Genomic DNA, 25,958 nt, shown 5'->3' on the forward strand with positions numbered 1-25,958 from the left:
TACTGGGCCCAGTGTGGTGGTACAGGCCTGTAATCCTAGCAGCTCAGGAGGCTGAGACAGGAGGATTGTGAGTTCAAAGCCAGCCTGGGCAATTTAGTGAGGCCCTAAGTAACTGAGTGAGATCCTGTCTCTAAATAAAATATAAAATAGGGCTGGGGATGTGGCTCAGTGGTTAAACGCCCTGTGTCCCAACAACAACAACAATGTAATTACTGATATAATTAGGATTGAGTCTATCAGTCTTGTTGTTTCCTATTTGTTCCTTATGTTTTTTGGGGGGGTTATTTTTTTACTCCTTTGATTCTACATTTTACTAAATTAATGGAGTAGTTTTTATGAGTCTTTGTTCACTTTTCTTTGGCTAGCTTATGTTAGCTGTTCACGTTCTATTTTTCAAGTAGTTACTTTAGGTTTCAAAATATATATGTTTACGTACCACACTCTACTATTAAGTAATAGTGTACCTCTTCATATGTGTGTAATGTACATTTTTGTTTTATGTCTCCTGGATATTGTGCTATTGTTGTAATTCATTGCCTTCATTTATTATAGGCCTCACAACACATTGTTATATTTTTGCTTTAAACAGTTATCTTTTAAGGAGGTTTACATTCCTGTGAAAAAGTTATCTTATATTTCCCTTGCTTTTCCTTTTGATATATATATATACACACACACACACACACACATTTCCATTTTGTGTTATTTTCTTTCTGCCTGAAGGACTTTAACTTTTTATAGTGAAGATTTGCTTGTGTGGAGAGTAGTTATTCTCCTGCTCTTAAGTTACTCCAGTTTGTAAAGCAGTGGTTTGTCATAAGCTATTCCATTTTGAGTATAAGTGCCAAGGTGGAATGACTCTGCAACTTGTTTGTACAAGTAAACAACTACCATCTGCCTGACACAGTCACAAAGCACAAACTTATAAATTAATTGTGCCAATAAAAATGACCACCTGTGAACTTCTTGAATTAATTAGAAACACAAGAATGCATGAGCCTATCAATCAGATACACCAGGCCCATGAGTTTACCGAATACACCAGACCACTGAATGAAGCAACACCTTCACTCACGGCCTGTAAAAGGAGGAGACTGGCTGGACATGGCACACCTTGACCCTATCACCTGGTCACTCATCCTGAGCCTTGCCCAGGAAAGTCACCACAGCAAAACATCTGAATCTGTCCCCAGGCTTTAGCAGAGGCCCATTCTAAGCTGACACCTCAAGCTAACCCTGAAATTGCTTTCCACCCAGACCCTGGCCTAGAAATAAGTTCCTGCATTTTTGACAGCTGTGTGCTCTGAAGAAGTTCTTTGGCTGGCTCATAATCGGATCTAACCACCTACTGTGACTCTTTGCATTTGTATCTGCTCTTTGCCTTTGCTATCAGTTCAGTCTCCTGAACCCCTGTGGCTGCCTTAATTAACCCTTTTCTAGCCTTTTTGTAGTGCCCTTGCGGGCTTGTGCTCTCTCTCTCTCTCTCTCTCTCTCTCTCTCTCACACACACACACACACACACACACAAGTATGTGTATATGCATACTTATAATTAGTGTGAAATTTGATATGTGACTTGAGTGCTACAGATATTAGAAATTAGGATTGGTTGCCCAGTTTATGACTACCAGGTGACCCCCAGTATTCAGTGAACTCCCACTGATGAAAGTAGTGTAGTTTGTGAATTTATTGTTATTCAATAAATTCTGACATTGTGGAAAGGCACAGATGTGTTTGGTCTTTGCTAATGACATAGCTCACACAAAACAGCTGATAATTATTTTTTCAGCCTTAGTCTGCAAAAGTTTATATTTTGCTTTGATATAGAGTTCTAGATTTATTTTTATCCTCCCTTTAGATGTCATGACACAGTTTTCTGCTTTATGTTGGTCTTTGAGATGAAGTTTACTTTTGTTATCGTTCTTTCAAGTAAGATGTCACCCCTCTTTTGCTATAAAGATTTTCTCTTTATTGCTAATGTTAGCAGATAGGCTATGTTCTGTGTTGAAGTCTTTTTTTTTTTTTTTTAAATTATTTCTTGTGCTTGAATTCTGTTGTTCCTTGGACATGTGGGTTTATAATTTTCACCAAATTTGGGAAATTTTCTGCTCTGTCTTCAGACACATTTTTCTTTTCCTACTTCTGTTAAGACCATCTGAAGTTGTCCCATTACTTTTTTTTCTTTTACTGTTAATTTTTTTCAATCTTCTTCCTTGCTATATTTCATTTTGCATTATTCGTATTGCTGTCTTCAAGTTTATTATTTTTTTCTTTTGCAATATCTAATCTTCCCTTAATTCTTTCCAGTATGTTTTTCATCTTAAGATATTGTAATTTTCATTTGGGCCTTTTAAAAAATATGTTTCCTTAATATACTTAATGGTTTTCTCTACTTTCTTTAGTATGCAGAGTATAGTTTGACAGAAAATGGTATTCGTACAATTTCTGATTAATTTTCTGTTTATTACGGTTTGTAATGTTTTAAAACATTTTTATTGGTGCATTATAATTGTTACATATAATTATAATAATATTTATTTTTAGTTTTTTGATCTCAGCCTTGTAACTTTTTTTTTAAACCTTTATTTTATTTATTTTTATGTGGTGCTGAGAATCAAACCCAATGCCTCACATGAGCTAGGCAATTGCTCTACCACTGAGCCACAACTCCAGCCCCAGCCTTGTAACTTTTGATTAGGTGCCAGATAGTGTGAATTTTACCTTGTTAGCTTCTGGATATTATTGTTTCATGCTAAATATTTTTGAACTTGTTCTGGGATGAAGTTAATTTATTCAGAAATAGTTTGATTCTTTTGAGGCTTGCTTTTACACTCTTGGGTGGGGACAGAGCAGCCTTTAGTCATGGTGTAAGTTTCCCTTAGTACTGAGGTAATACCCTTCTGAGGACTCTTTGCAATGCTACTTAAATTATGAGGGGGAGCAGCAACCATTTTTGGCACTGTTTGAACCATGTGGGTTTTCCCACTGTGTGTTTTAGGCGATTCTAGGGTAATTTCTTCACCTTAACATGCTCATTTTTACTTGTCTGGCGATTCTGGGGAGACTGTGCAGATTCCCAGAGTCTTCTGCCTGTGCAGCTCTTCCTCTCACACTTTCCCCTTCTGTATTTTAGCTACCTTGGCCTACTTAAATTTTCAACTCCTTTTGACTCTAGGAGAATACACGTTGCCTTCATTCCCTCCTACCTTTGCCTTTGCGTGCAACTTTCTTTATAGGGGTCACCTCTTTTGTTTCTCTTCTCTCAGAGATTGTTGTCTTGCATTACTTATTGTCCAGTGTCTGAAAATGTTGCTTCACATATTCTGCTTTGTTTATTAGTTAATGAGGCTTTATAAATCTGGTCTTCATTATTTCATTTTGGCCAGAAGTAGAAATCTTTGATAAATTTATAATTCTCATTTGTGTTTTAGTCTGCTTACTTAGAGTACTTGCTAAGGAACAACTCTTAAGTTGCCTTTAGTGCAGGAATGCCCTGTAGACTCTTCATAAATTTGGGTAGTATGTGACATAGTGTAATGTACCATGAAAGGGAGTAAGGAATGGTATGGTAATGGTACAGATTCTTTCTGTGTTCAAATGCCACATAGGATTAGTGTTCTAATGCTAACACAAATATTTCTAGTTTTAAGGTCATAACTTGGTTAATGCATGCTTTAGCACAGAGTTTTCTACCTTTATTCCTTGAAACTTTGTTAATCTCACTAGATTTCTATTGATTTTCACAACAAAATGGGTTCTGTGAACTAAATGTATTTAGGAAACTTGGGAGTAAAGAGAGTTAAATCTATATCAGCACTTCTTGAAACTAGTGATGTACTAATGAATTCTGTGAATCACCAAAGAACCAATGTAAACGTATTTAGCCACTGGGCTTTAGTGTTCTACCTCTGAAAATCTTTAGAGGTGTGTAGTTAGATGTTTAAGGATGTTTTACTAACGTTTAAAGATGTATTTAATTATTGTGGGATACTTACCTAAATAGTTTCAAGAGCTCATACTTTTAGTAAGTCTACTGATTTCTCTTAATGGATACTGAGGCTTTTTTCAATTTTCTTCTAGTACAATCTTGTATATGTTATTTTATACAGTTGTACATGTTTATTTGTAGTGTTGAGTCTTAGTTTTTGGTTAAAGGAGAGTGAATATATACATGTAACATATACATATATACATATGCATCCATCTTTGGTGTTGGTAGATTAGTGGCATTTTTTTTCCATTGATGTTGTGTCAATTTGTATTTTCACCACTTTGAAAGCCTGGGTTTAAAGAAATTTGGTAAATATTCTCTAGTTATCCTCCAGTATTATTCTAGTTCCTTCTTCTACTAAATGTGTTTGTGTGCTTCTGCTTCTACCAAACTATTTATTCTTTCCCAACCTAATTCTTTTCAGACAGTCTAGAATAGTTATATAACGTGTGAACTCTGAGGTTGTCTTTTTCCAATCTTGACTTAATCTTTTACTAACATTTTGACTTCAGGCAAGTCAGCATATCTCAGTTTCCCTATCTGTAAAATGGGAGAATAGTGGTACCTTGGTCAAGACCTATTGTAATTAAATGAATTAATGCATATGTAACACTTGGTGTCTAATCCATAATAAATTCTGTAAGTATTATCTATTGCACTTGTAAATTCCACAAGGTTGCCTTTCTTCCCTTGTTTTTTTACTGGCCATTACCATTTCTGTATCAGTGAATTGAAATTAGCCTTTTCTTTAAATTTACCAAGGTACCATCACCAGAGAAAAGATGTAAACTGAGGATTTCCTGGAGGGGGTTTATTGGACTGGGGACAAGTGGGGTCCTTGACTTATGCGAAGGAAAAGCATTTCGGCAAGGAATATGCATTTAAGGGAGAATGTGGGCCATTTTGAGAGTGAGACATGTTTTTGGGTTTCTAGGCTCTTTTAAAAGAAACTTGGTGAGGGTTGGGTTTGGTAAGGTATGTAGGGATGACATTAGTCTGGTGATCACAACAGAGTTTATGGTGATCTGGGCATTCTCAGGATTCATAGGCTGACGTGATATTCATTATCTGATCAAAACATGATTCTAGAAAGTCACCTAAATTATAGGTTTCTTAAAATATTCTCTCTCTCTCTCTCTTAATCTATTGTGGGCTAATTAACAGTGTACAAGGTAATTATCACAAGTGAGTGATTTTAAGGTTACAGATTTCCTAGGAATTCGGGAGTTGACAGGTCTGGGAGAAGAACTAATGTGAGGAGTGACAGGCCTGGAAAAGTATCAGAATCACAGATTAAAATTATATTTCTTTGTCCTTCCTGTTTTTTTTAAATATTATTTTTTTAGTTGTAGTTATACACAATATTTTATTTATTTTTATGTGGTGCTGAGGATCAAACTCATCACCTCGCATATGCTAGGCGAGTGCTTTACCACTGATCCACAGCCTCAGCCCCCTTCCTGTTTTGTTTTTACCAACTTTTTATTTCTTATATTCTACCTCATTACTATGCATGTAGTTTAGAATACAAAAAATCCTATAAAGCTTTTAAAAACAGGAGCTCCTAGATCTCTTTGCCATTTTCCTTTCTCAAGTTTCACATTTTTATGCTCATCACATTTATTTTCCCGTCTAATATACTTGTGTTGCTACTTCTTCGTTTTTTAGTTTAAATCATTTTCAATTGATTTTCCATCACAGAAGGTAAGGATTTGAATGGCTTTTCCCCCTACTGTCCTATTATAATCTTGTACTTGAGAACTTAACTTTGGTATTCAATATTTGCATTGTGACTTTGTAACTCCACAAAAACTTGTTTTTTCCTGCATTTAATAATATTCTCTTTATTGGATTATTTTTCTACATATTCATCACTAATTTTGATTCACTTCCTAAATATTTCATTTGTCTGCCTAATTCTAATCAATTGTATAGATTGCTTCTCAGGGTGGTGATATGGATGAAGAACTTGGCTAGTTTGTATTTCCCTGAACAAACCTCTTCCATAGCCTTTGTCTTGGTCTATAAATGGCTTAAACAACAAACATTTATTTCTCCCAATTCTGGAGACAGGTCCAAGATCAATGCACCTGCAGATTCTTGACAGATTCTGGCTAAGAAGTGGGGGTCCATTTCCTGGTGTAGCCTAGGCTTGTCTTGCTGTGTTCTCAGATGGTGGCAGGGGCAAGGGAATTCTCTAAGACTTTTAAAAATAAGGGCATTAATGCCTTGGTAAACGTTGTTTATACTTTCACTGACGTGTCCTTCAGTGTGTTTTTCTCATAGCCTAGACAAAACTGAGTTTAGTTTTTTTTCAGCCCTATTGGCAGAAGCATTATTTCATATTTTTAACTTTCATCATTAATGATACTAAGTAAACTTTGCAATTTTTATTGTCTCCATTCCTTTTGGTGAATCATCTGTTCATGTCCTTTGGTTTTTCTTTTTAGTTTGTGTGTGTGTGTGTGTGTGTGTATTTAGAAGACAATAATTTGCAAATCTGTTAGAGCAGGAATATTTTGTAAATAGAGATTTGGAGAAGCAGTTAATACTATACAAAGGTAGAACTTTGTGATTTAAAATTTATTAGTCTTGTCAAAATGGAGATGACCATTTAAGAGAACCTAGTTCTAGCTGTCCTCATATTGGGTGAATGTATCCCTTGGGTGTTTAGAGCTGGTGGAGAGGAAGATACATACTTATAGAACTTAAAACATCTTCCTGGAATGTCAGTTGTATTTAGAAGTTTTGGGATGGGTAACTTTTTATATTAAAATAGCTTTTGAGAACAATCTAAAATTTATGTGAATTTTAAAGTAGAAACATGAGACTTCAGAAATAATATATGCAATACTGATATCCCAAGGTTCCTAAAATTTTCTCCTATTAAACGTATTTCAATAGAAAAAGATGAGGGTGCAGATGCTTATGTGGAGTTTAACAGTGGTTACTGTAGACATAATCATAATAAAACAGCAATTTTCAAAAATGTTTTAACCTGGCTCCAGCATAATGGATTTTACATCATAGTTCAGTATAGAATGCAGTCATTTATGTGGAGCACATAAAAGTTTTATGAAATGTTATTTATCCATTTAACATAAGCCTTTTTGATACTAATTTCACTTAAAAAAAAAAAAAAAAGTCTGCTCTGATTGAGTTCCATTAGGTTGTTATTTCCAATTTGAGACTGCTTAGCATGTACTTGTTAATCTTATTAGAAGTCTTCTGTAAGTGCTATGTGGAGAGACCAATCTAGCCTTTTTTTGCTACTCGTTACCTGTGGAACTCAGGACAAATTACTTAATCTTTCAATGACCCATTTTCATGAATATGGTATACTAAAAGCTGTACTATTTCATGGAATGATTGTAAGGTAAGAGAATAAGAGAATGCTGGTAAGACACTCTGGCATATATATATATATATAGGTATCTATGGTGAACTGCTGTTGCAAATTCCAGAAGACCCGAAAACAATGACAGTATCTCCCTATTCCCTTTGTCCCCTTTCAAAAACAAAGTCCTTCAGATATTTCTACTAAAAAATAGTAAAGTGACTTTGAAGGTTATAGTATTGAAAGAAAAGAAGTATTTGAAATTCAGAGAAATGCATTTAAGGCTTGCTGAATTCCCTTTACCCTCCTTTAAAGAAGAAAACAGAATGCCTACCATCTACCACCCAGATAAATGTTGACATAAAAAAAGTAGTACATGAATATGTGTAGACAATTTAAATAGTAAAGAAAGCGCATATATATATATATATATATATATATATAAAATTAAGTTGCAGTTGGACACAATACCTTTATTTTATTTTTTATGTGGTGCTGAGGAATGAACCCAGGACCTCGCGCGAGCGCTCTACCACTGAGCCACAACCCCAGCCCAAGAAGCTTTAATGTTAAAAAAAAAAAAAAAAAAAAGCCAAAAGCTTGCCCTTGTCCTCTTTATCCAAGATATACCAATTGTTGACATTTTGCCACGTTTGTGTTTTCTCTTCAAATTTTAAGTTATCTAAAATCCTCCATCATTGATTTCCTAAGAACAAAAACATTCTCCAAATTAACCACAGTGCAGTAATCATTTTCTGGGGACTTAACATTGATAATACTATTATCTAATATATAGCTTATATTAAGATTTCTTTATTCCTCCCATAGTATCCTTTATAGCTAATATTAAAATCTTAGATTTTTTTTTTTTTTAGGGATCGTAGTTTGTATTATGTTGTCTAGTCTCCTTTATAGTTCCCTAGCCTTTTTTTTTTTTTTAAAGTTCTTCTTTGCATGTCTCATGAATTTTTCTTGAAAATTGCCGGATTTCTGTTCTTGTGACTAAAAAGCTCAGGGGTCACTCCAGTTAAACTGGGCTGCATGAAATAACCACACAAGAGACACAAATACCTTTTTCTTTGGGGTCGCTGTGACAGCTCCTCTGACCTTAAGGGTCTGCAGAAAAAGAGAGAGAGGGAGAGCACGCGCTGACCCCTTTTATTGAGGAGAAGCTATTCAAATGAGGCAAGGGGTCAGGTTTCAGGGGGCTGAGTATCTTCATGATATCTACTGTCAGCAGGTTAACTGACACCTGGGTAGGCCACACCCAAGGACACAGTAAGAGAAGGGGACACACACAAGGCACTTCCATGGAAGATTCTATCCTAAACAGGGCAAGGGGTTAGATTATGAAGGAACAGGTGAGCATAGCTTCACCCATGGGGCTGTAGCAAGACACACCACACCCATGCACGAGACACCGACCCTCAAACCCAAGAAGGGTGCCACATTTCTGCGACTGAGCGCCTCAGCACCCAGCCAGGGAGTGTAACTCAGTCACATGTAAGGTTGGCCTCCCACAGAAAATTGTACATTATCAGTAATCTAGCCAACTCTAGATTCTGATGCCTGCTACCTTTCAGGTTATCATAGTTGCTGTTTATTTGTTTAGTGGATTGCCTAGACTAATTCCCTAGTCTTCTCAGTGTTATATGATCATTGACATCTCTGCTTAGCTGTCATCTACCCCTTCCTTCCCTAAATTTGACTTCCTCTGCTTCTGTATCCTTGATGACCAGCCAGTGATAAGGAAGATGTTGTGTTTAAACTTATCGAACCAGTTAGATTTCTGTTCTTTGCCCTAATTTGTTGGTTGGGACCACATTCAAAGTTGAGATAGTTTATAAATTTAGTCTTTTACTTTTTGCTTGAACAAAGCCTCTCATTGGGGGTGGGGGTAGACAGCTGGAGGATTTACCAGTCTTCTAAGTCTACACAGCTTTCTAGACCCCCCAGGAATATGTGGGAGCTTATCAAGGTTACTAGGGCTATTTTATTCCCTAGATCACCCGATAAGTTTTACAGTTGGTTTTATGATTTCACTCACTTATATTGTAGCCTCAAAAGGCAGCCACGATGTGGGACTTAGTTGTTTGGCATTTAGATTGTTATTGTTTTGTATATTGTTTCAAGTCAGATCAGCCCCCTCTGTCGTCTGAGCTGGTGTTTTTCATAACTTTCTTTGCGTGCCCTGGTAGAAATAACACCTTTGATGGACAGGGGTTTGTGAGTACCTCAGGTGAACACGCCATACTCCCACTATTTTTTACTGTGGTTCAGTAGTTTTTCTTGAATACATACTTTTAAATTTATTGTATGCTTTTGGTCATTTTCCAGAATCCTGAAATGGTTCTTTTGTTTTTTTTCTTATTTTTTAAAAAAGTTATAGCATAGTCAAATTGACTTCTTTCTTTTGGCATACTGTACTATACATTTTAACACATGTATAGAGTGGTGTACATACCACTATCAGGATACAGAACTTATCCTTTCCCTTTATAATTGATAATGGAGATGGGAACTTTGACTAGTTCAGGTGAAATGGGAATCTTGAGTCCAGTGAGAATGAATATATAGGCTAAACTTTTATGGGGGCAGGGAAGGGGGACAAGAGAGGGAGAGGATGCACCACCTCCAGGTGAAGGGGATAGCCCCCTTGAGAGAGAAGTCCCAACTACTTGTGAACCAAAGAATGCCCAGGCTTTTATTGAGTGGCTGGGTCCTGGTATTTTTATGGTAATTTCTTTAAGGAGTTTCATTCTTGTGGAAGGGACTCTTGTAGGATAGCCTGGTGTCTCCCTATACCAGGTGTTTGTGGTTAATTTGATTAAGAATAGGAAAGAGAGAAAAAAACAGCATACATTCTAAGAGTGGGGAAATAGGAAAATACTTTTAGTAATGGATTATGAATTAAGGCTCCAGAGTTTTTCTGTCATTTTGTCCTCTGTTCTGGTCCCTTCCTGTCTCATAATCACACCCTCCCCTGACCCCCATAACTCCTGGTAATCTTTCATCTTTTTCTATCACTATATTTTTGTCTTTTTATGAATATCATATAAATGGAATCATACAGTATTGTGCCCTTTTGAGTCTGGCTTCATTAAAATTCAGCATAGTGTCCTTGAGTTTTTTGTGTGTATTGGTAGGTTTTTATTATGAATTATTTTTGCTAAGCAGTATCCCATTGGATAGCTGTACCATACTATTAATTTACCTGTTGGAAGATGTTTGGGTTGATTTTAGCAGTTATGGATAGAGCTGCTGCAAACATTATTCATAAACAGATTTTTGAGAGAATGAATACAATTTTCCATTTCTATAGGGCAAATACTCAGGAGTGATATGGCTGGGTCATTCAGTAAGTGTATGTTTATCTTTAGCTGTTAGTGGTTTTCAAGAAAGGCTATGCAAATTTGATTAGGCATGGGGCTACATTCTTGGAACATTTTATTTTGTCCCATCTATGATTTAGCCAGTCTTTCTAGCCAAACTACCCTTTCCCCATCTTGTTAGAAAAAGCATCTTTATTGAGGAATGATTGATATATAGTAAACTGCCTATACTTAAAGTATATAGTTTGGTAAATTTTGACATATGTATAAACCTAGATTACCAAGACAAGGTAGGCAATATATCTATCATCCTCAAATGTTTCTTCATGATCTTTTGTAATCTGTTTCTTCTGCCTTCCTCTACTATTTTGAAGCAACTACTCGTTGATTTTTCTCTCATGTTAGAATAGTTTGCATTTTCTAAAGTTTTGTTTAAATTGTCACTGAAAGAAGTTTAATGACTTCCTTGAGACGAAGACCTCAACTCAGAATGAGTGGGAATCTTGACAAACATCCAGAAATGAGCTTAAGGATGTGTCAGTTAGATTCACAGATTTATTCAGGAAAGCAGAGACACATTCAAGGGAGAATGTAGACCATCTTGAGAATGAGAGCTGCTTTTGGGCTTTTCAGGTTCTTCTTTTAAAGGGAACTTGGTTAGGAGTGGGTGTGGCAAGGTATTGGGGATGGTTTCAGTCTGGTGATCACAAGCAGGTTTCTGGTAGTCTGACAATTCTCAAGATCCTCATTATCTGATAAATAGATAACACTGCGAAGTACACTATATTAAAAGTAAATTTTATATCTCCCTTTGCTCAATCTATTCTAAAAGTATGTTTATTAGTGGGCTAAATAATAGTATGTGGGCAAATTTTCATAAATGGGTAAATTTTTAATAACTCTAAGATTGTAAGTGAAGATTTGTAGATTTCCCAGAAATTTGGGAGTAACAGACCTGTGAGACCTGTGAGATGTGAGAGACTGGTTTGGGGAGTAGCAGACATGTGAGAGAGACCCAGTTTGGGGAGGAAAGGTGGAAAACTTTAGCATATAAAATTTTTAGATTGAAGTTATAGTTTCCTTGTCCTTTCTTTTGTCAACTTTCTATACAACCTTTATATTTTATTCTGCCTCAGAATCATGCACATTATGTATCCTTTTGGCTTGGTTTCTTTCAGCCTTTTTCTGCAGTGCAGGGAATTGAACCAGACACCTTGTATGCTCTAGGTGAATTCAGCACAATTTTTGAGATTGATTCTTTTTTTCTTTTCTCTTTCTTTCTTTCTGGACTGGAGATTGAATCTAGGGGCGCTTAACCCCTGAGCCACATCCCCATATCTTCTTTGACAGGTCTTGCTAAGTTGCTGAGGTTGGCTTTGAACTCAAAATTCTCCTGCCTCAGCCTTCCCAGCCGCTGGGATTACAGGCGTGTACACCACACCCAGCTTGCTTTCCTTTTCTTTAGGTAAATATCTAGGAGTGGAATGGTTGGATTGTATGGTAGGTATATATTTAATTGAATTAACTCCCAAACTATTTTCTGAAGTGGCTTTACCATTTTAAATATTTCTACTAGCAGAAATGAGAATTCCAGTTCTTCCATATCCTTTCCAACTTTTCCCATGGTTACTGTTTTTAAAATTTTGGACCTTCCATTTTGCCAATTTTATAAAAAAAATTGTATTGATTTCCTGCTTTTTTGTTTTGAGGGCTCTTTATATATTTTGGATATAAGTACTAAGATACGTGCTTTGTAAAGATTTTCTTTACTGTGGGGCTTCCCTTTTCATTCTCTTTAACAGTATCTTCTAAAGAGTAGAAATTTGGTAAGGTTTAATTTGATATTTTTTTCTCATTATGCTTTTGTGTTGTAACAGAATATTAGTTTAAATTTTTATTTTCATAAGTTTGATCTTTTATTTCTAAACCTATAGCAGATGAAAGTACCTTTTCAGGACTGGGGCTGTAGTGAAGTGGTAGAGCACTTGCCTAGCAAGTGCCAGACACTGGGTTCGATTCTCAGCACCACATATAAATAAATAAAATAAAGATCCATTGATGACCAAAAAATATTTAAAAAAATTCTCATTTGGAATTAATAGAGTGATTTTAAAGAGTATGGAAATAGTGTCAGTTTAAGTTATTTTAAAGATATTTTAGTTAAGTTGAAAGGTGTACACTTTAATTGTTTTTAAATACATATGGCTGTATTCATCCTTTGAAGCAATCTAAAAAGTTGAAGATAAATCATAGAATTATCTCTTATTATATACATAGAATTAAAACCAATGCAATGGACAAGTGTTCTTAGCTAATGTAGTACAAACGGTTTTATCCCCACACCCCCAATCTGAATAATGTATGTTAAATTTACATTTGAATTCTTAATAGCTTATTTTCCTTACCCCCTTCCAAGATAATTATATTAAAAAAATTAAAAAGCCACCACAAACTCTGCTTTTCTTTTAAATAATGTGGCTTGGAGCAGTTTGGTTTCTGTAGACCCTATTGCATGTGGTCTGGCTTGGTTCTGAATCAGGGGCTGTTGGGGCTGTGGTTCTGCACAGTAAGTAGAGTTCACCCTTGGGGGAGGAGACTAACCCTTTCCACTCAAGAGGCAGATCCTGGGTTTCCAGTGCAACCTGGTAGCACACCCCTGCCACCACTGACAGGCCCCACTTTTATCTTCCCTGAGTGGAAGGGGAGGGAAACCTGGAGGGAAAGGCAGAAGAAATATGTATAAGTACAGACTCCCAGAAACAGTCTCATTAAGGCATTTGGAACAGATAAATTATTAATTCAGCAAGACTCATCTTTACAGAAGGCTGGAATGGGTAAAACACACACACACACACACGCACGCACGCACGCACGCACGCACGCACACGTTGCAGCCAGGGATCTAGCCCACTGAGACTGATGTAAGGAAAGATCTCTCCCTACATTGTAGTTAGGATCTCAGAATGATGTCCTAAATGTGATCTAGTTCATTCTATTCCTAGTATCCTGGGGCACAGAAGAAGGTGTGTGTGTGTGTGTGTGTGTGTCAGGGTGCAGGCTCCTTTTCCACTGTAGATGTATCAGTGTCCAGTAAAAGTTATACAGGGGCTGGGGCTGTAGCTAAATGGTATACCACTTGCCTCTGACGTGTGAGGCACTGGGTTCCATCTTCACCACATAAAAATAATAAATATATTGTGTCCTTCTATAACTAAAAATGTATATATACAAAAAGTCATATAGGACAGAGTACTCCAGGTACCCAGAATTTAGAGCTTCTAAGAAGACTGGGTCAGGTTGATAGCAGCTCAGTCTAGAAGCCTAAGGGAGCCACTGGATTCAGAGAGGTGCTTCTGTCTTCCATGGATATCTGGAGACATCTCCCTGAGGGTAGAGCCAACGATGGTGGACAGGGAGAAATCCACCTCATCCAGGAAGAGGGCCTGGGCATGGGGTAGGGCAGTTGTTGGAGCCAGGTAAATGATGGCCTGGAGCTCCTGTGGCCTCTGGAGGCTTGGTGCTGTGGGCTGGTGGGGCAGGCAGGCTACCCTGGACTTTGTTTAGGGAGATGGAGAGCAGGGCTTAGTGGTAGTGCCAAAGACTTCATGGACTTGAGTGCCACTTCTCATTCTGTCTTCCTCCTCCAGATCTGGAGTGTTTTCCTTTTCAAACCTCCCACCATGATGCCTTGCCTATTGTGGGCTTAAATAATGAATTTATATCCTTCAGAATCATTCTCCTTATCTGTAGAATAAGGATCCTAACTCAAATCCCTTTGAGTTTTAAAACCGTCCCCCACAATACTCATTTCTTCAAACATGTTACCCACAGGATAGGTGTGGAATATAGAGACCTGGATCAAAAATAGGGAATCGTGGATTTGAATTCTGCCTTGGACACTGTTCAGAATTGATGTGAGGTTACCTCTCTGGGCCTTCTTTTCATCTTCTCCACTGCCTTGTTCACAAAGACCACCTCCTGGGAATGCCTAAAGTGTGACCCAGTCAGTGCTGGGTAGAGACCTAGCTGCAATAGTGCCTTTTTCTTATCTGGGCCTTATTCCTCCTCCCCATTCAGTTATTGGTCCTCTGCTTTAAAAGCAAAAGACATTTTAAAAATTAATCTTATTCAGTAATCCCACTTCTGGTTATGTTTTCAGAAGAATTCAAAGCAGGATCTCAAAGTATATTCACAGTAGCATTACTTAGAATTATGCAGTCTTGAGAAAGAAGGAAATCCTGCCATATGCTGCAACATAGATAAACCTTGAGGAAATTATGCTACACGAAATAAACCAATCACAAAAAGGCGAATACTGTATGATTCCACTCATGTGACTTATCTAAAGTCGAAAATCATAGAAACAGAAAGTAGAAAGGTTACCAAGGGCTGGGGGGAGTGCAAGCAGGAATTAATCTTTAATGAGTGTAGATTTTCAGTTTTGCAGGATGAAAAGTTTTAGAGATCTGTTGAATAGAAATGTTAAACTTATCATTACTGAACTATACACTTAAAAAGTTAAAATGATAAATTTAATGTTATGTTTTTAACCACAATAAAAAATGATAAAATGTTTCTGCAAAAATCCTGTTAAAATTTTATTATTTGGAGTTCTTTTAATTGGAGGAATGTTTTTAAAAAATATTCTCCATAGTGACTTAATGTCATCTAGTTTTCTCAACTGCGAGACCCCAAGGCTAGCAATTAGATTGTTGAAAAGGAATCCAGCGAAGCATTGGGAAATGGAGATAATCACTATTAAACAGAATAGAGTACAAGCTTTACCTTGTGTTAAGATATAAGCTTGGTTTTATTTTATTTTATTTTTTGATTTGGTTTCTCTCCCATTCTTTTTTTTTTTAAATTTTAATTAGTCACACATGACAGTACAATGATCTTGACATATCATACATTTGAATCAGATGGGATATAATTTCTCATTTTTCTGAGTGTACAGGTTGCAGAATTACATTTGTCATGCAATCACGTATATACCCACAGCAATAATAATGTCTATTTTATTCTGCTGTCCTTCCATTCCCCCCCTCTCCTCTCCTCCCCTCTCCTCCCCTCTCTCTACTCAATCTAATGTGACCTACTTGTCCCCCCCCTCCCCCCCACATCATCATACCTGTATTCTGTATAATGAAGGGGGTCTTCTTCCATCTTCCTTGTTTTATTTTAATACCTTGGAACCAAGACACGGATGCCTGCTTTGGCCTACAATTTGTTTTGAACTGAGGAGCTTGCTGGTATAGTCTTGTGATACCATTTAGGTCATTGCAGTTTTAGCTAGACTGCTGTAGCTTCTGATAATCTAGTAATCTTTTTCTGTTACTTTTTGTGTCTTATTGACATTTAGGTTCATGGCAGATTGCTTATTTATTTATTTATTTTTAACTTATATCTTAATTGGTTTTTCAGCACCATTTTGCATGTTCAACTGTTTTTGCCTTCTCGAAAGCTTTTTACTTTTGACATACAAAGTCTTTTGATTTTCCTCTTATTTCACTGGCCGTTTTCTGCCTATTTCATTTAGTTTCACACTTCTCTCCTATCCCACCCATTTAATTGTAAATATTTATTAAGCCCCTTATTCAAAGGCTTATCCACGTATATTTTTTAAATTTAGGAAATATAGATACACATTTTAAAAAACAGACTTCTAGTGGTTGTGCAAGGCTTTTAGTGAAAATAGCAGTTTTTCACTGTTCCTCAGAGATACCACTTTCAATGTGTAACTATTGCTTTTGGTATTTACCTTGTGTATTTCTAAATAATGTGCTTATACTGCTGTTTCTGTAATTCCCTCACCACCACAATTTACATTCTGTTGACTATTATAGGGGATAAAGTTGACCTTTTTTCTCTATCCTTCTTGTATATCAGCATTTGTATTGGTATTTCTAGTGGTAGATAAGAAGTGTATTGAAGATATATGTTTACTTTTAAAATTTTATCATTTTTAATGTTTTAATCTTTCCTAAATTTTCTGTGTCTGTTACAAATCCTTGCAAAACAACAATAAAAGTGCTTCTGAGTACTTTTTTCTATTTAAAAAATACGTTGAAAAACCTATTAGTTTTTCCTCTTCTAAATTCCGCCAGGTGCCCCCTTTTCTTCTTCAATGTTTGGCTTTTCATCATCTTTGTAGGAGTAAGGTTTCACAAACTTTGTTGTTAGTTGAGGTCTGTTTCTTATGTCTTTTCTCTGTTTTCTCCTCTTGATTGAGAGTTTGTCTTATATTAAATTGGAAATAATTTTCCTTGAAATATTTGAATCCATTATTTCCTTTACCTTCCATTTTTCTAGATTTGTTTAGGGTGGGCCATTTTGTATGTGATCTATGTAGTCTATTTTTCTCTTCTTGTCATTCCTCCTCCTTCAACTTTTAGTGTTGTATCTATACCTAGTGTTCTGAAAAATCATGGTGATATACCTTGGTCTGTATGAAAGTTTGTGTCTCTTTCACCTGGGAAATGCATGTTAGTTTAACTTTTTCATTGATGTTACTTGAAATTACCAGTAAATACCTTAATAGGCCCATTTAACAGGACTCTGATTTAGAATGGCAACCCTACCATGTGGCTTAGGGGTAGATATATGAGAATTTTTTTTTGTTTGTTTGTTTTGGGCAGTACTTGGAGCTGAATCTAGGGGTACCCTATCATCGAGCTACATATATTCCTAGCCCTTTTTATTTTTTATTTTAAAAAATTTTGATACACATTCTCAAGAAGTTGCCCAGGCTGGCCTTGAACTTGGTGATCTTCCTGCCTCAGCTTTCAGAGTAGTTGGGATTACAAGAATGTACCTATCCAGTAATATACAAGAATTAGAGAAGTGATAGACACACACTTTTAGGGAGTGGTGATGGTAATATGAAGCCACTAATTATGTATATGATAGAATTTTAGACAACAGTAGATCCTATGTAGATGGGTTAGGAAACAGAGTCATTTTTGGCATACTAGATTTTATAAACCAATGCACTGAGCTAAGAAGAAATGATATGTCTAAGGAACTATTTAAGGGGAAACAAACATTTGGTAGGGGTGGTTGTTGGTTTTATATCATTGTGTTGGTAAATAGTTCTCCATTATTTTTTCCCCTTTATTATAATATATGTAATATTTACCTGGCCTTTTTTTTTTTTTTTTTTTTTTGATTATACACAATCCTGGAAAGCCATATCTTTCTTTTAATGAAACATGGGCATACAAGAGTTAGTGAAAACACACACATCCTCACCCTGTTGTAAGGTTCTAAGTTATTTTTGGTACAACATTTAAAATGTGTTCATAACAAAATCCAGTGTTTGGTTTGGAAAGAGCAAAATACATGTACCTCTAGTAAGGCTTGGGGAAGGGATAAAGGGGAGCATAAATATAAAACATCATGAATGAGGAAGAAATATAACCGGAGTCACAAACAATGTACAGGCAAACAGTAATTAACTTTAGAATCGTAAACAAATTGTATTTTTGCCACAAACAGGCCGTTTGTGGCAAAAATACAATTTGTGAATCATAATTCACATAGTTCATTAAGTTCACTGTGGTGGCAGATACAAGTTTTCCAAAATTCTAATTTTTGTTTGAAATCTTAAATTGTGGTAGAGACTCATTTAATCCTTACAGTAATCCTATGAGGTAGTTGCTCAAAAATATTCACATTTTACATAGTACAGAGACATTAAGTGACTTCTCCAGTGCTACACAGTATGAAGCTAAAATCTCAGCCAGGTTCCAGAGCCCACACTTTTTATCTACAGCACTTAGTTCTGAGGTCATTAAAAAGCATGAAGCATTTGGGCAATGTGGCACTATAAGTATCATTAGTAACTGCAATGTTCACTGGGGAGACTTAGGCTCAGCAATCAGACAAGTAGGACCTGATCGAGTCACATTGATTCGGTCCTATTGACTGAACAATATTGGACAGTAAACAGTATGTCAGTGGAGCAGTGTTAGGCATTGCTCTTCCCTGGGAATCCTTTCTGTAGTCCAGGGGCTAGTTTTTGGTCCATGAATTGCAGCTTAGGTATGCAAATGAGACTCAGATGGGTGGGTGCAGAACTATTCTGTTTTATTATTTTTCTGTGGTTGCTTTAACAGATTAGCACAAAATGGGTTTTTGAAAACCCAGAAGTTTATTCTCTCACAGTTCTGGAGGCCAGAAGTTGTGAGAAATTAATTAGTAGGGTCATATTCCAGAGGCTATAGTGGAGAATCAATTCCATACCTTCTCCTTTGTGAGTCTGTAAACTCCTGCCTTTCCTATAAAAGGATAGTACATTTAGGGCCCACTCAGATAATGCAGAGACACTTAGCTTCCTTTCCACATCTTTGACACATCTTTTTATCCAAAAAAGATATTTAATCTTTTCTCATGAAAGTTCATATTTTGTCAGTCTTCCATGCCTAGTTTAGGAACCAGTATCTTTTGTAACAATTTATAGGTGTACTTTCCACATGTCTACAGAAGAAATGCTCAGTTAAAAGTGCTATGATTCTGAGAGAATCCCAGAGCTTTGGCATCCTACAGTTCATTTGCAGTTCTCTTATTCTGGATTTATTTCACCAATCAGGGATAATATTTACTGTGGTGAGTGTTATGAATGTTGCTAGTAACACAACTGACACAGACTTGTCCATAGAGAAAGGGTTTTGTTTTGTTAACCCTTTAATCATAGTAACAAATTACTTAGAGTGCACCATAAATGATCTAATTTTGTTATAACTCTGCATGATTTATTAATGCTGAATTGTGCCTTGGGGAGTAGCAGTGAATTGATAATGTACTGACTTAGTTTTTCTGTTTTATTTTATATTTTAGTTTTTGAGGTTGGAAAGATACATACAGATTTTAGGTTTTGTAGATATTGAAATGATATTGTAACCCTGAATAGGAGATGTTTTTAATGGATTGAAGAAATATCAATGGTTACATTTTTGGTTTGGGGCAGTTGAGTGAACATGAAAGTAGGAGAGCACCACCAGTTATTCCAAACATTAACATACTTATTAACTATAAGTATGTTAATAACATTAATTATGCCATGTTTAAAAAATGCATTCAGAGCTGGGGGTGTGCCTCAGGGGTAGAGCTCTTGCCTAGCATGTCCCGGGCCCTGGATTCCATTCTGAGCACTGGGGGGAAAGGCATTGGGGGAAGTTGGTTGGTGGTACTGGGGCATTCATTAAGGTCACCATCAATTTCATCAGAAAGACCTTTAAATTTGAGGAAGTCGTCAAGCTCACTGTAGTAGTGGATGAGGTTTCCAAAATTCTGGTATTTGCTTGAAATCTCAAACTTTATTGTTGGTAACAAATACTGTTAGTTGCCTTGCTTAGAATGACAATTCATTTATTCAGGTCTGAATAAGCATAATTTGTTAGTCATCCTTTCTTTGTAAAAATGTCATTGCATGAAAAAAGAGGCTATTCAGTTTATAACTTAATCATGTGCATACTCTCCTTTAATACAGTGGAGATATTGTACTTCACTATGGAGTAGAAATGCCTTAAATAAAGTTCTCAACTCATCACAAAGATAATTAAAAATAATTTGTGTTCAAGGGTTGGCATTTAATGAAATGAATTTTTTTGCAATTTCATCAACGATATGCTTTTATTTTTCCAAAAGGAGATTTTTTAAAAATTATTTTTGTGTTTTGAAAACTCAATAGTGTACATTTAACTCGATTAATTGACAGATTTTTAGATCCAGGACGTTGCCTTCCTGGTGATAGCAGATCCCATCACATCAGACTTTGTTATTGGTCCTGATAGCTTCCACCTATGTAGTTAGCACTACTTTGCCTTCTGTACTAATGTGTGTGAAGGCAACCGTGGTGCACGTCTTTCTGTGGGCTAAATGTTCTAGTCTGGCCTTCTCCTCGATTAAATATTAGGGAACTCCCATCTTATAATATAGGGAAGACGGGAAAACAGTCTGCTGGATGGGATCCACATCATGAGAAATCATCACCAGCTATGTTGCCTTGTTTTCCATCAAGGTAGTGATAGTGTTAACCTCTCCTCCAGGGACAGGCGCTCTCTTAGTGGGGACATACTCTTTGTTGGCAGCTTTCCTTTCAGCCCAGCCAACAGTCTCTGCTTCTTCTCTTGCTTTTGTCTCTGGTCTGTACTTGTTGATTGGCTTCTTAAGCAGTTGGGTAGCTGTTCCATGATCTAAATAAACCCTGGGCAAACTGGTTAATTGCAGTAGGTACTTTCACCTGTGTGTAGAGGTTAGTCCTTTTGCCATTTGACAAAGCTGGTGAGGTCCCTTTTGGGTTGTATGTTCTAGCCAGTTCCCAAAATCTTAGGTCTTTTCTCAAATGGAGAGGACTTTTACCACCTTCTTTTTTGTTTGCTTCTTCACAGCAGCAGGCGCTGGGGCCAGTCTCTTACCTTTGGTTATCTTTCCTTTTGGCATCTTTGGTGGCTAAAAGGAACATTGAGGATATTCTTAAATGAAACTGGCATTAAAAAACAAGAACCAGGTCTGCGGTAGTAGCTCAGTGGTAGAGTACTTGCTAAGGACATGTGAAGCAGTGTGTCTGATCCTTGGCACCACAGAAAAAATAAATAAAGGTATTGTGTACATCTGTAACTAAAAAAACAACTAAAAAACCCCCACCAAAAGCAAAAAAAAACAAGAAACAGCCAGGTGCGGTGGTAAAAACAAAACAAAAGCAAGAAAGAAACTCCCAAAAGCTACAAGTCCTAGGTGGTTAAAAATACGATGATTATGTAGTATTCAGTTTGATGCCTCTGTCCTGATTCCTGCTGAGGTTCTAGCAGATTTGTTCATCATTTCTTTTGTATCATCATTATAAATGTCAATTACAATTAAAAAGAGGAAAAAACCCTTAATATTATAATGAAAATAATTTTGACCTAATAGACCTGAAGTTTTAGAGATCCCCAGTTGTCCATGACCTACACTTTGAGAAGAGCTGTAGTTTTGATTTATCAAAGTCTAATTGGTACTTCTTCCCTTAGGCAATGCAAGTGTTAATGCCTATACTTTCCATCCCCATTCTATCCTTGCTGTATATATGAACTCTATGTTTTACACACAGTATTATCTTTAACGTTGTCATATACAGTTGAGTATGGTGGTTCACATTTGTAATCCCAGCTACTTGGGATGCGAGTCAGGAAAATTACAGGTTTCACGGTTAGCCTGGGCAACTTAGCTAGACACTGTCTTGGGGCAGAAAAGAAGAAAAGGCTGAGGATGTAGCTCAGTGACAAACTCAAAATGCCCCTGGGTTCAGTCTCTAGTACAGCCTCTCCCCACAAAAGTTGTCATCTGCATGTTTAGTCTTTTCTTTGTCATACCTTCCTGCATGACTGACTTTTCTTGATCATGTTTTCCCCTCTGCATATGGGTTTGCCTTCTCCAAATATCTTTATCTCTCTTTTACGAAGTATGTGTTTAGATTCATTATTTTTTGCACTTGGCTTTTAATTGTTCCATCATCATTTGTTGTAAGACTATCTTTTTTTCCTATTGAATCGCCTGTGCATCTTGTCAAAAACTAGCTGACTATATTACTGTAGATCAGTTTCTGGGCTATCTGTTGATCTATGTTTTTCTTTCACCAGTATTGCGTTGATGTTACAGCTTATTGTATAAAGTCTTAAAATTGGATAATATGAATCCTTTGACTTAATTCTTTTTCTTAATTGTTTTGAGTATTCTACTTCTTTTGCTTTCCATATAAATTATAGTCATATCTCAATATGTATAGAAAAAGCATGCTGAGAATTTGAATGGGATTGCCTTGAATCTGTATGTCAAATTAGGGAGAACAGACATTAATGATGATCTTTCTATTTGTCAGTATCATATGTCTCTGTTTTGAACATTCTTTGATTTCTTTCATCAGTATTTTATTATTTCAACACACGGATTCTGAATATTTTTTTGTTAGATTTATTTACTTTTTGTGTGTGTATGTGATGCTATTATAAATAAAAAAAAGTTTAAAATTCTAGTTCATTGCTGGTATATAAGAATATAATTGACTTGTATATTCATCTTGAGTATTACATTTATCAGTTGTTTCTTCTTTAACTTTTAAATTGTAGTGTATCTTTAAATAATAATATACCATTTTATATAATATGGATCTTATATGAATATGCTTCTGTTTCTCTCCTCCTGGTCTTTGTATTGTTATATATTTTACTTCTATGTACTTTATAAACCCCACAGCACGTTGTTATTGTATTTTGATCACATTTTAAAGTTAAATTTTTTTGGTATAATTTACATTTTTTAATTTCACTCATTTAAGAGTTTGAGTTTAGACAAATGTATGTACTCTGTGGTCTTTTGAGATGGGCTTCATTCCATCAGTATAATTCCTTTGATATTTTTTCATGCTATATCATTAGTGCATCCCTTTTTGTTAAATAGAATTCCATTACATAGGTTTGCCACAGTGTATTCATTTACCTATTGATGGATATTGGGCTTATTTCCAGTTTTCAGTGATTATGGATAAAGATCCTTTAAAGTCATGTACATACAGATTTTGGTATAAGCATACGTTTTCGCTTTTTTTTTTTTTTTTTTTTAAGGAAAATACTTGGGAGTAGGATTTCCAGGTCACATGATGTTTAATTTTGTACTTATTGTCAGCCTGTGTTCGAGGGACACTTTGCATCTTCACTAGCAGGGTATGAGAGCTCCAGTTCTGCATCTTAATGAACACTTGGTATTATAATTTTCTGAAAATTTAGGCTTTCAAATAGGTATGTAGTAGTATTTGCATCATGGTTTTAATTGACTGCTATAGCTTTATCCTGAGATTAGGACATGTTGTTCTCTAAACTTATTCTTCTTCAAAATTGTTTTGGTTCCTTTGCCTTTCTATGTAAGTTTTATAATCCTCTTATTTGTATCTATAAAAAGTCCTTCTGGGATTTTGACCTGAATTTCATTAAATCTATAAAGTAGTTTGGGAATATTTTAGTCTTCTAATTCATGAACATGTTAATCTCTCTGCACTTATTAGGTCTTCTTTGAACCTTTTCACCAGTGTTTTATAGTTTTTCCAGCCATATACAGATCTGCTGTACATATTTTGTTAGAATTATACCCATATATTTCATATTTTTGGAGCTATATTGTAAGTGGTGTTTTGGAATTTGTTTCCAGATTTTCCTTTTTAGTGTATAGAAATATAATTTATTTTTGTATGTTAACCTTGCATCCCATTCATTCATTCATTCATTCATTTTGCTAGAAATCGAACCCAGGGCCCAATATAAGCTAGGCAAGTGCTTTGGCACTGAACCACATTCCCTAGCCTGCCGCAGTCTGGCTGGGCACAATCAGGAGCCACTTGTCAAAAGAAACTAACTTTATTTTTAGAACCACACACGCCAAACAAAACAGCCCCTCAGGAAAAACCCTCAGAGCCTCAACTGCCACCACCGGCTTTTCCACAAGCCTCTCTCTCCCCCCACAAGCTTCTTTCCACCTCCCACAATCCTCCTGCTCTTGAGGCCGATTGGCTGGGTCACGTGGGCAGAGCCAAAAAGTCCCCCAATGAGCAGCTCCGTGGTCTGAAAGGGCAGGGAAACAGTCCAATGAGCATCACCGCAGAGGAGCCAATCAGCTAGATGTTGCTGGGGCCGAGGAGCCAATCAGCTAGATGTTGCTGGGGCCTCTGTGAGCCAATCATCAGCCTGCAGCTGGATTGCTGGCAGCTGGAAGTTTGCTGGGGCCCCTTGGCTGTGGCTCTCAACACTAGCCCTAAACTCAATTATTTATAGGATTTTTATGGTTTTGGGGGGTTAGATTTCTTTGGTTAATTGAGTTTTAAGGAGGCTCTAAAAATTCAGAGAAATGTCTGTTATAATTACCTTTGTACCTAGAATTTTCAGTGCTCTCCCTTCCATTGTGTGGATCAACGTTTTTATTTGGTGTTATTTTCCTTCAGTCTGAGAATTTCTTTTCACATTTCTTAGATTTTAGAGCTGATGGTGATGAATTTTTTCAGGTGATGAATTTTGTGTATCTGAAAAATTATACTTTTGGGGCTAAGGATGTGGCTCAAGCGGTAGCGCACTCGTCTGGCATGCGTGCGGCCCGGGTTCGATCCTCAGCACCACATACAAACAAAGATGTTGTGTCCGCCGAAAAGCTAAAAAATAAATATTAAAAAAAAAATTCTCTCTCTCTCTCTCTCTCCACTCTCTCTTTAAAAAAAAAAAAAAAAAAAAAAAAAGAAAAATTATACTTTTATCTTCATTTAAAAAGTATTTTTTGCTGGGTGTAGAATTGTAAGTTGACTGGTTTTTCCTCCCTTTTCTATTCAGTATCTATAAAGATGTTCTACTTTATTCCAGCATCTAAGAAGTTTTCCATACATGTGCAGCAACCTAACAAGTCTATGGAGGCAGTAAGCTTGGGGTAATTTTAGAACTCCTTCTTTGTTTTCTCTTTCTCAGGGATTATTGTCACACATTCTCTGATATCTAAACACTTATGTGTCACCATTTTTTTTTTCTGGCATTTCATTGTTTGGTCCCCTTTTTTTATTGAATCTCGACTAGAAGCAGAAGTCCAGAGACATAAGAATTTTTTAAGTCTCAAAGTTCCTTCTGAAGTGGAAGATTGAGATGTCAAGAAGATTGTCACTTCAGTAATCCAAATGTTTGTCTTATATGGAAAATCTGGATTTAAGGTTCCTTCTGAGACTAACGGATTGGTGTTTATTTCACTGATTTTAAAATAAAGATCTGAATACAAACTTCTGAATGTTGATGTTGTCGAAGTAATCTGTCAACCTTTTTTCTCTTGATATACACCTTTTGTTTATTTATTTTTTTTTTTTTACAGAAATCTTACCATAAACTCTATGTCGAAGATATTTTCTTCTTAAAGATTTATGTAGTTTGGCCTTTTACATTTATGTCTTTAATCAATCTAGAATAGGGTTTTGTATATGTGGGTACAAATTCTTTTAATATTTGTTTTCTTCCTTTAGAAATAACTTACTGGCTCATCACCATATTTTAATTCAGTTAATGTTTGCCCATTTTGTTATAAGTTTCCATATATGTAAGTTCTGTTTCTGAGCTCTTCACTCTGTTGCTAATTTACTTTTTACTTATGTAACAGTTCTTTATTTCTGTAATAAATAAACTGTTTACTTATGTAACAGTTTCTCTTTATTTCTATTGTAATGTACATGTGATATAGCACCAACTTTGTTAATAGTTGCATAGCATTTCTTTTTCAGTATTTTTTTTCCCCTGCAAATCTT

General features: G+C 36.1%; 1 protein-coding gene and 1 pseudogene across 8 annotated transcripts in view; one reads left to right on the forward strand and one right to left on the reverse strand.

The window, feature by feature from the left end:
* The window catches only part of Kdm6a (lysine demethylase 6A), a 223,155-nt gene that overhangs the window by 43,260 nt on the left and 153,937 nt on the right, over window positions 1–25,958 (forward strand). The window lies entirely within an intron of this gene.
* On the reverse strand, window positions 20,429–21,103 carry LOC114085990 (large ribosomal subunit protein eL8 pseudogene; annotated as a pseudogene).

The sequence above is a fragment of the Marmota flaviventris genome, chromosome X, assembly GCF_047511675.1.
Source record: "Marmota flaviventris isolate mMarFla1 chromosome X, mMarFla1.hap1, whole genome shotgun sequence".
Lineage (NCBI taxonomy): Eukaryota > Metazoa > Chordata > Mammalia > Rodentia > Sciuridae > Marmota > Marmota flaviventris.